The sequence below is a fragment of the Cibotium barometz genome, chromosome 51 (assembly GCF_041138505.1).
Source record: "Cibotium barometz isolate CiBa-2024 chromosome 51, ASM4113850v1, whole genome shotgun sequence".
Taxonomy (NCBI): domain Eukaryota; kingdom Viridiplantae; phylum Streptophyta; class Polypodiopsida; order Cyatheales; family Cibotiaceae; genus Cibotium; species Cibotium barometz.
In genome coordinates, this window is record NC_141096.1 from 29,935,441 (window position 1) to 29,939,897 (window position 4,457).

General features: G+C 43.8%; 1 pseudogene; it reads right to left on the reverse strand.

Moving 5' to 3' along the window:
- Nucleotides 1-2,030: 2,030 nt before the first annotated feature.
- On the reverse strand, nt 2,031-3,533 carry LOC147609518 (phospholipase A1-Igamma1, chloroplastic pseudogene; annotated as a pseudogene).
- Between the last annotated feature and the right edge of the window lie 924 nt (nt 3,534-4,457).

Genomic DNA, 4,457 nt, shown 5'->3' on the forward strand with positions numbered 1-4,457 from the left:
AGGCATTCCTCTTTGTGAATCCTTTTTTAAGTCTAGCTAGTATTTGGTCAAACTACTATAGTGACAAATACAATAGAATGAAGGAGAGAGAGGAAATGAAAGATAGAGATAGAAAGAAATAAAGCAACAAAGATATATTAATGCCCATGGAAGGTGAGAATGGCCTATACGACCCGATGTATAAATTAAGACCATAAAAGTCTTATGTCAAACATGTGGTCAAAAGAGTAGAACAAATAAACAAATATCACATCTACCTTTAAAAAAAAAGAGATGTTCTAAAAGAGTAAATGTTACTTGTGGAGTAGGTGATGGGTTGCAAATTTCTTGGATAAGATCACGTTGGGTCTCATAACACTACAATTTTCGATAAGAGCACATTGGTTCTAATAACACTAAAATTTTGGCTCAATCTTTTAAAACGATGATATCCTCTTTTGTGTAGGCGATGCTTGGCCATAGAAAGAGGTTTTCCACCCAACTCAAAACGAGATGTGAGATATTAAACAAAAGCAATAATCCATCACTTTACTTTGCTTGTGATCTCAAGACCATCAATTTTGATCTTGTGATTTCAAGAACATCAATTTTGATCTTGTGATTTCCAAAGTGAAATATGTAGTATTTACAACGAGCACCTATCTATATATCATTACCCACCACTTACTCAGGGTTGCTGGTTCACACCCATGCTAATGTTACTAATGCTAGGGGGTGTTCACACCCATGCTAATGCCAAAATGCTAGGGGCTGTTCACACCCATCAACATTAGTTATAGTTAAGACTAGAGGTAGCTCATAGGTTGGCTTAGAGACAGAGAGAAAGACCATGGTATGTGTAGTAGTTTTCTTCATCTAAGTATACAATAGTCATATCATATCCAATTTGCATACAAGAGGGGATTTATATAGCCATCCAACCGTGTGACTCTTGGGATACGCATGTGACTCTTGGGATACCCATATTATAACTCTTGGGATACCCATGTGACTGCTAAGCTACCCATGTGACTATTGGGCTCCCATAATCTCCACAAGATCCTAACTCTCCACTAACCTGCTTTGAAACACTTCTTGATATGACATCTTGTAATAATCAATTCCCACAAATGATTAGTCTAAGCTAATGTTATTAATGCTAGGGGGTGTTCACACCCATGCTAATGCCAAAATGCTAGGGGCTGTTCACACCCATCAACATTAGTTATAGTTAAGACTAGAGGTAGCTCATAGGTTGGTTTAGAGACAGAGAGAAAGACCATGGTAGTGTGTAGTAGTTTTCTTCATCTAAGTATACCAAAAAATTTGACAATTTTTGAGAAAATTAATATAGATGATTTACTAGAGGAGAACCAACAGCGGTGAGGGGTGTCCACCAAGGCTTTCGATGCATAGGGAAAAAAGCCAAAAAAGAACTAATAATAAAGGATGAAACCGAGTTTTGAGATGTACAAAATCTATCAACACAACAAAACAACAGGGTTCTTTAACATTGGTAGAACTTGTTTTGAAAAAGATGTTCTAAAAGAGTAAATGTTACTTGTGGAGGAGTAGGTGATGGGTTGCAATTTTTTTGGATAAGATCACATTGGGTCTCATAACACTACAATTTTCGATAAGAGCACAGTGGTTCTAATAACACTAAAATTTTGGCTCAATCTTTTAAAACGATGATATCCTCTTTTGTGTAGGCGAGGCTTGGCCATAGAAAGGGGTTTTCCACCCAACTCAAAACGAGATGTGAGATATTAAACAAAAGCAATAATCTATCACTTTACTTTGCTTGTGATTTCAAGAGTGAAATATGTAGTCTTTTGTGTAGGCGAGGCTTGGCCATAGAAAGAGGTTTTCCACCCAACTCAAAACGAGATGTGAGATATTAAACAAAAGCAATAATCTATCACTTTACTTTTCTTGTGATTTCAAGACCATCAATTTTGATCTTGTGATTTCCAGAGTGAAATATGTAGTATTTACAACGAGCACCTATCTATATATCATTACCCACCACCTGTTGTATCATTACTTACTCAGGGTTGCTGGTTCTGTGGGCGGTGGTGCTTGGGCCGAGGGGCAAGTGACCACTGACCATACTGGTTCTTTATGAGGCCCTTGTTTCTTTCCTGCCACCAATGGGATGGGAAAAATAGCTTATGCACCAAAAAGTCGGATGACTTGTTCCCTAGGGCAGGGTTTCGAGCGAACACAGACGCAAACTTCCGCCCGAATCCCTGGAAGCCATCTAGTGTGTGTAGGTAGACCTCAAGATTGTGGTGGAGATTCAGGTTTCGTGTGGGGAAGAAAGAAGGCTTTCGGAGGTGGGGTGAAACATGACTATCGAGGCGGAGCTCCTGGCCCACGTGGAAGTAGGCCCATGGCCACAAGTCGAGCAGTGGGCCGCAACCCATGGCTGCTATGGCGCCCCACACCCCTCTTTCATTCACGTTGAATCCAGGTACCTTAGGCACCGTGTCATGCACATTGACCACCCTCAACACCTTCAACCCCAACTCCTCCACTCTGTGCTTGAAGGCCAAGTTTCCCACCCTAGGCCCTGCGAAAGAGAAGACCGTTATAATCGGTGCCTGCCCAGCTCCGCCGCCGTTCCACTGACCTATGTTGGCTGATATGTCATAACCGCTCAACACAGCCAGTGCCGCCCCAAGGCTGTGTCCTGTTATGGTTATGCTCACCTTCTCCCCTTCATACTTCTTCAACAGCTTCTTCAGCGCACATGCCAATTGCTCCCTGGCGCTCGTGTCATTGAACTTGGACCCCGCCTTCTTGGAAGTGTACAAGCTTAGGAAACCCTTTTCCACCCTCACCTTTTTCTGGCCTGGCTCGAAATCCGGACGCGTTTGAACGTCTGTGAGATCTGCGACCCATTCCGTGCCCATGACTGTGCCCCTCCATGCGACGAGGATGTCTCTTCTACCCAGCCGTTTCATCTCTTTGTCGGTGGCCACTGCCACGTAGGCAATCCAGTTGGAGTCCCCGGTCCACCGCTCCGATGCATCCCTCTCTGACAGGAGGAGGAACTTGGGCAGCTTGATGTCCAATGTGGCGAAGAGGTACCTGGTCACCTCGTAGCCGCAGTCCTCCTTGTCGACCTTCTTGAAAAGATCCCGGGCGGCATACCTGCTGCTGCCACAGTAGACCGAGTGACTGTCGGAGTCGAACGCGTCGTAGTTAACCTGCGCGAGCTCACCATAGCGGATGATTTCCGCCCGGAGGGTCTGATCCAATGGCTCCACGTCGAGGAAGCCCTTCCAGTTGTTTTGCCCTTGAATTTCCTTCCACACACTTGCCAAGTGGCTAGTCCCCTCGCTTGACGTGGCTTTACTATATTGTCTAGCGGGCGGGCAAACCATAATTTGTACACTAGAGCTCATAGCTGCGCGCGAGGGCTCCATTGGTACAGAGCGAATAGCGGGCGGGTACTCCATTAGTACAGAGCTTGTAACGGCCAATGACGCTGGTAATGCCGTAGGAGAGCTTATGCGCGAGAGCGAGGAGGAGATGTTTTCACTAGATTGGCGATTAGACCGGAGATGTTTTCACCCATAAAAAGCTGCAATATTGATAAAGCCGTCAAATGACACGTGCCTTATTTCTCAAGGGAGGCCACCCAGCAGAGTCAGCATAGGTACGCCACACCTTTCACAGATTCTGGCGGCTAACAGCTGGTCGGCGCTCCACCTCAGCATGCCAAGCCACCTCCGCCGGGATGCTCGATTGTTGTCGGCCTTCTCCGTCCTCGCCTGACCCGCACATTCTTCATAACTAGCATGTGACCTGCGAGTTGTTGCAAGCATGCACATGTGAGGGTATGTTTCTCTAAAAATATGTGTGTACAAACGTACACTCAAGTGTGTTTGTGCATGTACGTGTGACTATGTGTGCATATGCATGATTGCAAGTGTGTGTATGTATTTATATACATACATACATACACAAACAAACACACAATATATATATATATATCTAAAGTTCATAAATAAATATGAGCTTCAAACTCTTCTTCATCACTAACAAGATCAACATCCTTCATCATCAACTTGATCTTCGTCTTCAGCATTTACCTTGCCGAGAATGTTCACAACTAGGTCTCCTCTACAACCCGCTTGCCTTTACACTTGCTCGATGCCAAACCGGTCCGCTTCCATGCCCTAGGTCTTTACTAATACACGTGTGGCTCTCATGCCAAGCCACGCGTACAAACATACACTCAAGTGTGTTTGTGCATGTACAAATGTACACTCAAGTGTGTACAAACGTACACTCAAGTGTGTTTGTGCATGTACGTGTGACTATGTGTGCATGCATGATTGCAAGTGTGTGTATGTATTTACATACATACATAATTACAAACAAACACACAATATATATATATATATCTAACGTTCATAAATAAATATGAACTTCAAACTCTTCTTCATCACCAACAAGATCAACAT